The sequence below is a fragment of the Pan paniscus genome, chromosome 12 (genome assembly GCF_029289425.2).
Source record: "Pan paniscus chromosome 12, NHGRI_mPanPan1-v2.0_pri, whole genome shotgun sequence".
NCBI classification, from domain to species: Eukaryota; Metazoa; Chordata; class Mammalia; order Primates; family Hominidae; genus Pan; species Pan paniscus.
This window is the reverse complement of record NC_073261.2, coordinates 87,295,833-87,307,445: the sequence shown is the minus strand read 5'-3', so window position 1 is coordinate 87,307,445 and position 11,613 is coordinate 87,295,833.

Genomic DNA, 11,613 nt, shown 5'->3' with positions numbered 1-11,613 from the left:
AAATAACAAAACATCTTCTACCTCTTATATATCATTGGCTTGCTTAAAAAATAAAAGCTGGGCTTTTTCTTGCAAAGCAACTACACCCTCAGGATCCATTTGCCACTGTGGAGCTAGTAGCTCTCCACAGCAGACAAGAAGGAGAATGGAGATCTCAGAGTAGATCAGGAAGGTGGAAAGATGCAGGACTAGTTTCTTCCCTGTGAAGCGGGTAGAGCGCGGTCCCTAGCCAGGCCCCCTCTCTGTGCTCACCTCTCAATTCAATCTGCAACAGACCTGAGAAAAGGAGGGTGGATGGGGACACAGGAGCAGGACGATAGATGGATGACAGCTGTTTGTTATGTCATTTTATTTAATTAATTAATTTTTTTTTGAGACAGAGTCTCACTCAGTTGCCCAGGCTGGAGTGCAGTGGCATGATCATGCCTCACTGCACCCTCCGCCTCCTGGGCTCAAATGATTCTCCCACCTCAGCCTCCTGAGTAACTAAAATTACAGACACTGGCCACCACACCCGGCTAATTTTGTATTTTTTATAGAGATGGGGTTTCACCATGTTGACCAGGCTGGTCTCGAACTCCTGACCTCAAGTGGTCCACCCACCTTGGCCTCCCAAAGTGCTATGATTACAGGCATGAGCCACTGCCCCGGCCTGTTACGTCGTTTCACAAAGTGTCTTAGCTGGAAGGATCCTTAAAATCATCTAATGTAGCTCGATACCCCTTGTTACAGACTGAGGGGCCAGCGAGAGAAGCAGACATACCCAATGCCGTGAGGTTAGGTAGCAGAGGTGGCCCTAGATCCCAGCCAAGGTGTTTTCCACTTTCCTACACTGCTTTGATGGATTTCTTTGGAAGAACAGACGGCCAAGGTCTGAGTTGGTAAATTTCCAAAGCAGACACGGTTTGCTATAGGCAAATTTCCAGCTTCTCTGTTTCTCTCTTGTGGTGCCCTCCACTCCCAACCCCTAAGAAAAGCCCCAGCGCCCTCCTGTTGTCCTCTGGTCACCCAACAGTCCCATCACCCCAGCCCCACATCCATTTTCTCAGCATACCGATGACAAACAGCTCTTGGGAAAGCTATCCCTTTAAAACTGGTACTTAATCTCCCTAATCTTTTCAGTGGGATTGCTTTGAAACTCTAACTTCTAATTACATTCTAATTTTTAAATGTTAAATATTTAAAGCAGAACGAGAAAGGGATTTTTAGTCTCTTCTAGGCCAACCAGTCAATAGTGCAGATTTAGTTATGGTCTTGCTCAATTTCAAGTCAAAAAGGGCTCAACAAGAAGGGAAAAGCAAGCTGGTATGCAGACACTTTGTTGTAGGTGGGAAGTACTCTGAGCTCTCAGGGTGTGAACCCAGTAGAGCTCTCAGGAGTTTGGGGCGGTAGCAGCCTTGGGTTACATCTGGAAATTGTATTTGGAAATTGAAGAGGGGAATTCCAATGAATGCCTTGAAGTCAATTCATGACTAAGAATGCTTAATTAATTAAGACTGAGTCTTGCTCTGTTGCCCAGGCTGGAGTGCAGTGGCACGATCTCGGCTCACTGCAGCCTCCACCTCCTGGGTTCAAGCGATTCTCCTGCCTCAGCCTCCCAAGTAGCTGGGATTACAGGCATGTACCACCACACCTGGCTAATTTTTATATTTTTAGTAGAGACAGGGTTTCACCATGTTGCCCAGGCTGGTCTTGAACTCCTGACCTCAACTGATCCGCCCACCTCGGCCCCCCAAAGTGTTGGGTTTACAGGCGTGAGCCACTTCGCCTGGACAAGAACCCATAATTTAGAGGGAATATTTGATGGAGTCAATTTTGGTGAGGGATTGTTTTTCCCAAATGGGATTACCTTTAAAAATAAGAAGGTGTACAGCATCCAGAGAGATATCAATCTTTAAAATATATTGTAGGGATTTATTTGAATTCAACCTAAGGTTATTTTCAAATGTAGTTTATATAAAATAGTGCTGGTTTTTACAGGGAGTTCTTATATTAGACACAATTAAATATGGAGTGATTTTCTCTGATCTGGAAATTGTAGGTAGTAGAAGGGGGAGATTAGCAAATTTGGGAAGAAGGAAATTGGATAATGGAACCGGTCTTTGTCAGAGCAGAGAGTAGAATACTGTGGATTTGATGAAGGATGAAACTGATGAATAGGAAAGGGATTCAAACCCAAGAAAAGTAGATATTAGCTGGAGAGGAGATTAATTAGGAAAGAGGAAAGAGGAACAGCGGAAAAAAGATCTTGAAATGGGGACTTCTTCAAGATAAATAACAGGTAGGGATTTTTTTTTTTTTGAGACAGAGTCTCGCTCTGTCGCCCTGGCTGGAGTGCAGTGGCTCAGTCTCAGCTCAGTGCAACCTCCAGGATTACAGGTGTGTACCACCATGTCCAGCTAAATTTTGTATTTTTAGTAGAGATGGGGTTTCACCATGTTGGCCAGGCTGATCTTGAACTCCTGACCTCAAGTGATCCACCCTTCTTGGCCTCCCAAAGTGCTGGGATTACAGGTGTGCACCACCACACCCTGCCACAAGCATGGATTCTTTCTAGCTAGTACTTTCTTTTCTTTTCTTTTCTTTTTTTGAGACAGGGTCTTGCTCTGTTGCTTAGGCTGGAGGGCAGTGGTTTGATCACAGCTCACCACAGCCTCCATCTCCTGGTCTCAAGTCATCCTCCCACCTTAGCCTCCCTAGTATTAATAGTTGGGACTACAGGTGTGTGCCACCATGCCTGGCTAATTTTTTCATCTTTCGTACAGATGGGGTCTCACCACGTTGCCCAAGCTGGTCGCCTCAGTATCCCAAAGTGCTGGGATTACAGGCATGAGTCAGCGCCCCTGGCCACCAGCTAGTACTTCTAATGGTTCCTTTTCTATTTTTTTCACTACAACTATTTCTCAAGGATTAGAACTGAATTTTCTTCTTACTCATAGCACTTCCTCACTGCCTCAGGAAAATAAATTGCTCATATGATTTTAGTGGCCAGAATATACAGCTTTAATTAAGATTTGTGTTTCTGGGCTGAGTGCCGTGGCTCACGCCTGTAATCCCAGCATTTTGAGAAGCCGAAGTGGACACATAGCTTGAGCTCAGGAGTTCAGGACCAGCCTGGGCAACATGGTGAAACCCTGTCTCTACTAAAAACACAAAAATTAGCTGGGCATAGTGGTGTGCGTCTGTAGTCCCAGCTGCTCAGGAGGCTGAGGTGGGAGGATGGCTTGAGCCAGGAGGCGGAGGTTGCAGTGAGCCAAGATCACGCCACTGCACTCCAGCCTGGGTGACAGAGTGAGACCCTGTCCGAAAAAAAAAAAAAAAAAAAATCTGTGGTTCTAGCCCAGATCTCCTATTCTTTCCCTAATTGTTTTTTTTTACAGCTAATCACTATAAGAAACACAATGACTGTCTAATAGACACAATATTAAATTCGTTTTGTGTCTTCCAAACCAAAAATATTTTTTCTTCAAAATTTAGTGGTACCACCCCAGCCAACTCTTCTATCTCTGATCATTCCAATCCCTCAGGAGATCTCTTGGAGTCATAGTCAGATTTATTTCATGATGTTCCTGTTGGTGTTTTCTTCAAGTTTTCTGGTGAGGTCTTATGTCTTTCAGGTTAAGCTTGTTAGGCTGTTTCCTCTTGGTGGCTGCGTATCCATTGAGGGCTGATTTTCTCCAGGTGATAGTGTTTGCTAAACAATAAGCAAACTTTTTCAAAGAGCGTCAATGAACTAAATTGGTGTAAAGAAAATAAACTGACATTTTTTTTGCTGTAAGATAAGAGCCTTTTCATATTAGGAATGTAAAAACCACCAAATGGAAGATACAAGCAATTCAGTAAGATGAGGTTTCATGCTTCTTTGGGAGGGAACATGGCAACTACTGCATTAAAAAAAATTATATGAGGGCGCTTATGGTAGCTCTCGCCTGTAATCCCAGCACTTTGGGAGGCTAAGGCAGGAGGAGAGCTTGAGGCCAGGAGTTCAACTGGCCTGGGCAACATAGTGAGAACCCCCGTCTCTACAAAAAAAAAAAAAGCCATGCCCAGCTACTTGGGTGACTGAGGTGGGAGGATCACTTGAGCCCAGAAGTTTAAGGCCAGCCTGGGCAACAATAGTGAGACTCCTGTTCCTTCAATTTTTTTTTTTTTGAGACTGAATTTTGCTCTTGTTGCCCAGGCTAGAGTGCAGTGGCACAATCTTGGCTCACTGCAACCTCCGCCTTCTGGTTTCAAGCAATTCTCCTGCCTTAGCCTCCCAATTCACTGGGATTACAAGCGCCCGCCACCATGCCCAGCTAATTTTTTTGTATGTTTTAGTAGAGACAGGGTTTCACCATGTTGGTCAGGCTGGTCTCAAACTGCTGACCTCATGATCCACCTGCCTCGGCCTCCCAAAGTGCTGGGATTACAGGTGTAAGCCACCGCGCCCGGCCCTTGAGACTCCTGTTCCTGAAAAAAGAAAAAAACAAAAATGGAAGTTTCCTTTTAGGCCACTGTAAAAACTCGAGCAAATTTCTTTTTTCTTTTCTTTTTGAGACGTAGTCTCACTCTGTGCCCAGGCTGGAGTGCAGTGGCGAGATCTCGGCTCACTGCAAGCTCCACCTCCCAGGTTCATGCCGTTCTCCTGCCTCAGCCTCCCGAGTAGCTGGGACTACAGGCGCCCGCCACCATGCCTGGCTAATTTTTTTTTTTTTAATATTTTTAGTAGAGACGGGGTTTCACTGTGCTAGCCAGGATGGTCTTGATCTCCTGACCTTGTGATCCGCCCACCTTGGCCTCCCAAAGTGCTGACATTACAGGTGTGAGCCACCGCGCCCAGCAAACTTGAGCAAATTTCTAGCATGTGTTCATATATTTGGTAAAATACAATGTTTGGACCATTTCTTTAATACACTGCTTTAGATTTCCCCTATATGGTGCTTACACATGTTTTATGAGACCCTTGGAAGTATAGCAGCCTTGACTGGGTAGGTGGTGGGGACAGACTCCCTAGAATGTACTTAGAGTTCTAGGTTAAATAACATCAGATCTTACGCCTTATCTTAACTGTGCATATTATTTGGGAATGTGTTCAATTGTAATGCAATCTAAAAATATACTCTGTTTTGGCTGGGCGAGGTGGCTCACGCCTTTAATCCCAGCACTTTGGGAGGCCGAGGCGGGTGGACTGCCTGAGCTCAGGAGTTTGCAACCAGCCTGGGCAACACGGTGAAACCGTCTCTACTAAAATACAGAAACTTAGCCAGGGGTGGCGGTGTGTGCCTGTAGTCTCAGCTACTTGGGAGGCTGAGGCAGGAGAATTGCTTGAACCTGGGAGGCAGAGGTTGCAGTGAGCCAAGATTGTGCCACTGCACTCCAGCCTGGGCAACAGAGTGAGACTCTGTCTCAAAAAAAAAAATATATATATATATATACTGACACTCTGTTTCAGTTATGTATTGCTGCATAACAAATCATCCAAAAATTTAGTGGCTTAAAACAACGATTTATTATATCTCACAATTCTGTGGGTTGGTTAGGCTCAGCTGGGCAGTTAACCTATTCCACTTGGTGCTGGCTGGGGACCCTTGTTTGGCTATATTCGGCGGGTGGCTACATGGAGTTGGAAGGTCCAGGAAGGCTTCACTCATGTGTCTGGCCCTTTAAGTGCTTCTTCAAGGGTCTCTGTCTCTCTCCATGTGGTATCTTAATAGTCCAGCCTAAGCTCTTTTGCAGCAGGGTAGCTGGCTTCCCTAGAGAGAGGGAACAGAAGCTGCCAGGCCCTCCAAGGGCTAGGTCCAGAAATGGCACAGCATCACCTCTGCTGCATTCTGTGTGCCTCAGGAAATCACAAGGCCAGCTTGGACTCAAGGTAGGGACAGAGGAGGACGACTTCACCTCTTGATAAAAGGAGTGGCAAAGTATCATTGCAAAAGGCATGTAGGCTGGGAGAAATTGTTGCAGTCATCAATGGAAACAATCTGCTATGCTCTTTTTTTAACACAAGCTCCATTAAAAAGAATAAAAGCAGAAATATTAGTTCAAAAGAAAATGAAAGAATTGGAGCATATTTAAATAGTGACCTCATTCATTATTTTATAGTTGTTTTTCTCTCTTTTGATCATTAGTCTGAGTTTGGTCTTCAGCCCTTTTCACCTTTTACAACCCACAACAGAAATTACTGTGATAGCCTGGAAATGAAGACGCAAGAAAGTTTCATATCCTGTAGCTTCAGTATTATAAGGGATCAGATAAATATTTTGATAAATTGAAAGAAAAAGAATCTTACAGCCTCAAAGTAAAGTTGTAAAGATTTTCTCAAGGATAAAGCATCTAGTTAGTTAGACTGGAAAATATTTTGTTAGTTTTTCCATTTGTAAGAATTTCCAACCCAAGGCACACACAAAAAAAGTTTGCCATGCCAGCTGTTCAGATACTCCAACCAATAGGAAATTAAATAACAAGTTGTGGAATTTACATATGAAGATGACAGTTTTTCTCATTTAAATACGAAGTATTAGAAAATTAATGAATAGCTGAGTTGAATAGAAATTAGGAGACAGAAATATTTCTTTTATTAAAATAAGCTAAAGAACACAGTCAAGTTATATATACAAATATAAAGTCACCAAAATATTTAATCTCATATGTGGGTTTTCAAAGTATCTGAAGCTAAATTTTTAAAAACCATAATATTATGTATATTTAACATAATAAAACTAAAATTGCTTTTAGTGAATTGTTTCTAGTAGTTTAAATTACGATTAGGCTAATTATCAATGTTAACTAACATATAGCTACAACTTCAAGTGATTTGAAATATACCTGCTTCTACACAAATATGTGCTAAAATAATAAATGGACACACAGAATCTTCAATATGACAATATTTAGACATATGGTCAATGAGTAGTGTTCATAACAGAAAGAAAAATTTTAACTTTAAAAATACAAATCATTTATATGCCTGTTGAGTAGGATTACCAATTCTCAGCTTAAGCAAATTTTGGGGTAAATTAAAAGTTGACTGAGCCAGGCCAGGCGCGGTGGCTTATGCCTGTAATCCCAGCACTTTGGGAGGCTGAGGCGGGTGGATCACCCAAGGTCAGGAGTTCAAGACCAGCCTGGTCAACATGGTGAAACCCCATCTATATTAAAAATACAAAATTAGCTGGGTGTGGTGGCTCATATCTGTAATCTCAGCTACTTAGTAGGCTGAGGCAGGAGAATCACTTGAACCCAGGAGGCGGAGGTTGCAGTGAGCTGAGATAGCGCCACTGAAACTCCATTTAAAAAAAAAAAAAAAGAGAGCCTGAGTCCTTGTTTTTTTTTTTGTTTTTTTGTTTGTTTGTTTTTTTGAGACACAGTCTCACTCTGTTGCCAGGCTGGAGTGCAGTGGCGCAATCTCAGCTCACTGCAACCTCTGTCTCCTGGGTTCAAGCGATTCTCCTGCCTCAGCCTCCCGAGTAGCTGGGACTACAGGCACATGCCACCACGCCCAGCTAATTTTTGTATTTTTAGTAAAGACGGGGTTTCACCATGTTGGCCAGGATGGTCTGGATCTGTTGACCTCGTGATCCGCCTGCCTTGCCCTCCCAAAGTGCTGAGATTACAGGCGTGAGCCACTGTGCCAGGCTTGAGTCCTTGCTTTTGAAACAAAAATGTATACAATTCAGATATATCTGTAAAATTTAATTATCATTTACTGAAACTACTAAAAGTGTTGCTGAAGTTAACGCTTGATTAAATGTTCTTCCTTGATGATATGCATTGTATCCAATTCTTTGATGAAAACATCAAATAATGATTACATATTACTCTGCATTTTAAAAACACACCTATTTTATTTACACTCATTAAAATCTAGTGATAATTAGCTTCAAAACCCATTTTCATTTAGAAAATTTAACCTGTGTTAGATGGTTGCCTGTAAACTACTATTGACATGATGGAGCTAGTAGGGTGTAGTCGTGTGTGTGTTTGCGTGAGTGTGAAAGCAAGCAAGGAAGACAGAGATGAGAGAGAGGAAGGTAACTCCTGGCTCCTGGCTAGATCATAAACACTACAATTTTATCTTGGTGTTGTTAATGAAAAACACTCTCTAGAAAGCCTCTTGTAGTGGGAGATATGACCAGGATACAAACACTGTGTGCCATAGAGAATCACAGAACTTTAGAGTTGAAAGGGAGACTTAGAAATGATCTAGCTTCACTACTCTCTTATTTTACAAATGAGAAAACAGCAAAGCTACAGAAGGCACAGAAAAGTTAAATGTTGTGTCAAGGATACACAGAGAGTTGCAGTTTAGGCCTAGAACCTAGCTGTCCAAACTTCCAGACCAAATGATTTTTCTATTTATATTCTCTAATGACCACTCTTATTATTTTATTTTATTTTTTGAGACAGGGTCTCACTCTGTCACCCAGGCTGGAGTGCAGTGGCATGATCTCAGCTCACTGCAACCTCCGCCTCCTGGCTCAAGCAAACCCGTCACCCAGGTTGAAGTGCAGTGGCACAATTATGGCTCACTTCAGCCTTGACCTCCTGGGCTCAAGGAATCCTCCCACTTCAGCCTCCCAAGTACAGGCCCACGCCACCGCTCCTGGCTAACTTTTGTATTTTTTGTGGTAGAGACAGAGTTTTGACATGTTGCCCAGGCTGGTCTCAAACTCCTGGGCTCAAGCAATTCACCTGCCTCGGCCTCCCAAAGTGCTAAGATTACAGGCGTGCACCACCATGCCTGGTCCTAACTACTACTCTAAAACACCTTTAGTCTTCTACTAAAACAAGAATGAAGTTGTTAATTTTCGTATAAAACAAACAACACTCCAGCCTGGAGACTGAGTGAGACCCTGTCTCCAAAAAAAAAAAAAAAAAAAAGAAAAAAAAGATAAAACAAACAAACACATATGCAGAACATTAACTTGTGAGTGGCATTTTATCTTTATGTCCTAAAAATCTGTATCTTTGTGATGAAGCTAACACTGACTCCCCAGTTTTTAGTTTTTTGTTGTTGTTGTTTTTGAGACAGAGTCTTGCTCTTGTCACCCAGGCTAGAATGCAAAGGCACGATCTTGGCTCACTGTGACCTCCACCTCCCGGGTTCAAGCGATTCTCTTGCCTCAGCCTCCCGAGTAGCTGGGATTACAGGTGCCTGCCACCATGCCTGGCTAATTTTTGCATTTTTAGGAGAGACGGGGTTTCGCCATGTTGGCCAGGCTGGTCTCAAACTCCTGACCTCATGATCTGCCCACCTCAGCCTCCCAAAGTGCTGGGATTACAGATGTGAGTCACCACACCTGGTCCCCCAGTTTTTTAAGGATATTAATGTTTGCAAAATTTTAAGATCATTCCTCTTCTGGTGGTAGTTTTTAATTAAAAAAAAAATTTTTTTTTTGAGAATTCTGTGACCATGATTAGAAATCAATGGTGGTGACAAATGACTAAGAAAGTGCTAACTTTTTGGAAAATTGTAATTTTATGGCAAGTAAGCTAAAGGAGCACAAAACACCTTCAGGTCAGGCTCATTCCTGTAATCTCAGCACTTTGGGAGGCCAAGGTGGGGTGGATCACTTGAGGTGAGGAGTTCGAGACCAGCCTGGCCAACAGGATGAAACCCCATCTCTACTAAAAATACAAAGATTAGCTGGGCGTGGTGGCACATGCCTGTAATCCCAGCTATTCGGGAGGCTGAGGCAGGAGGATCGCTTGAACATGTGAGGTGGAGGCTGCAGTTAGCTGAGATTATGCCACTGCACTCTCGTCTGGGCGACAGAGAGAGACCGTCTCAAAAAAAAAAAAAAAAGATTTTCAAAATAACCTTAATTTTGTGGTTGGGAAATCTGCAAGTGCAATGAAGAACTGTGATACACCTAATTTAGAAGGAAAAAAAAAACAAACTACTTTCTGTTTCAACTCTTCATCCCCCGAGAACTTAGTTTTTACCCTTTACTCAATCATCTCCCTAATCCCAAGGATTCAAAAGCTTCTTGAATACAACTTTTCAGCAATTCAGTCTAGTTAAAGTAATCTTCAAAAAGTGATCTCCTAAAAGGGCTTTGTGGTTGGGGCAAGTTGGAACAATTACATTCAAATATCACCAGGACTGAAACAGAGATTAAAGACAGAGCCCAAGCACATAGGCCACCAGGGCTGAGAGAGGTCTAACGAAATGTCCTTTAAGTTGGAGCTCTAAGAATAGGCAAAGTCTGCATTTTGAATGGCCTGAAAATACTGTGAAAAGCAAACAAACTAAAAAACAAACAAACAAAAAACTGTTTGGAGACTCTAAGATACGTGTGTGTGGAAAGTCTGAGGAAACCAAGGTGGGAAGAGGCCACGAAGAGGCGGAGCACAGAGGAGTGTTCAGGCGGCGTCGCTCACCATGATGGTGCGGTATTTGGACAGCATCAGGAAGGAACTACATAAACAAATTAAAAGGCTTGAAAGTTGACATAAGTGAGACAGAACCCAGGTGATCCAGAAACTGCACAAGAGCCTAACAGAAACTCATAATTACGGGATCAAGTAGGCTTCTATGAAGAGTCTGGGACAAGACTATTTGCTAAAGATAAAAAATGCATTACACAGGCTGGGCATGGTGGTTCATGATTGTAATCCCAGCACTTTGGGAGGCCAAGGCAGGCGGATCACGAGGTCAGGGGTTCAAAACCAGCCTGGCCAACATGGTGAAACCCCATCTCTACTAAAAATACAAAAAAAATTAGCTGGGCACAGTGGCACACACCTGTAATCCCAGCTACTGGGGAGGCTGAGGCAGGAGAATCATTTGACCCCGGGAGGCAGGGGTTGCAGTGAGCCAAGATTGCGCCATTGCACTCCAGCCTGGGCATGACAGGGTGAGACTCTGTCCCTGCTCCAAAAAAAAAGAAAAAGAAAAAGAAAAAAAGGCACTGCACAATTTGGGAACTAGATGCTGAAGAGCAACTGTTGTTCATGGGCTGAAGGGTGTGAGATAATTTGTGTAGTACAGAGGTGAGAGATATGTATTTGAAACAGGAAGGAGTTACAGCTTGAGACTTGGGACCCTGGGCAACGCAGGCAGCAGCAATGCTATGCTGTGGCCTGGGCCACCCAGGGACAATTAAACAGGCATATGGCATCAGAAGCTGATTTTTCTTTTCTTTCTTTTTTTTTTAAAACGGAGTCTCGCTCTGTTGCCTAGGCTGGAGTGCAGTGGTATGATCTCAGCTCACTACAATCTCCGCCTCCTGAGTTCAAGTGTTTCTCCTGCCTCAGCCTCCTGAGTAGCTGGGATTACAGGCGCCCACCATCATGCCAGGCTAATTTTTGTATTTTGAGTAGAGACGGGGTTTCACCATGTTGGCCAGACTGGTCTCGAACTCCTGACCTCAGGTGATCCGCCTGCCTTGGCCTCCCAAAGTGCTGGGATTACAGGCATGAGCCACTACACCTGGCCTGTTTATTTTTCTTCATGGTAATATGACTATATTAGAGCATTTTTCTAAGCATTAGATGCTCTCTCCTGTCCCCTCCCCAGTGACACCTAAGTGATGGATTTGTCTGAGGAAAAAAAAGAGAAATGCTAGTTTGAATTAATTTTTTAATGCAAGCAAAAATAAGGAAAGACAGTCATCCCACCATCCCTGC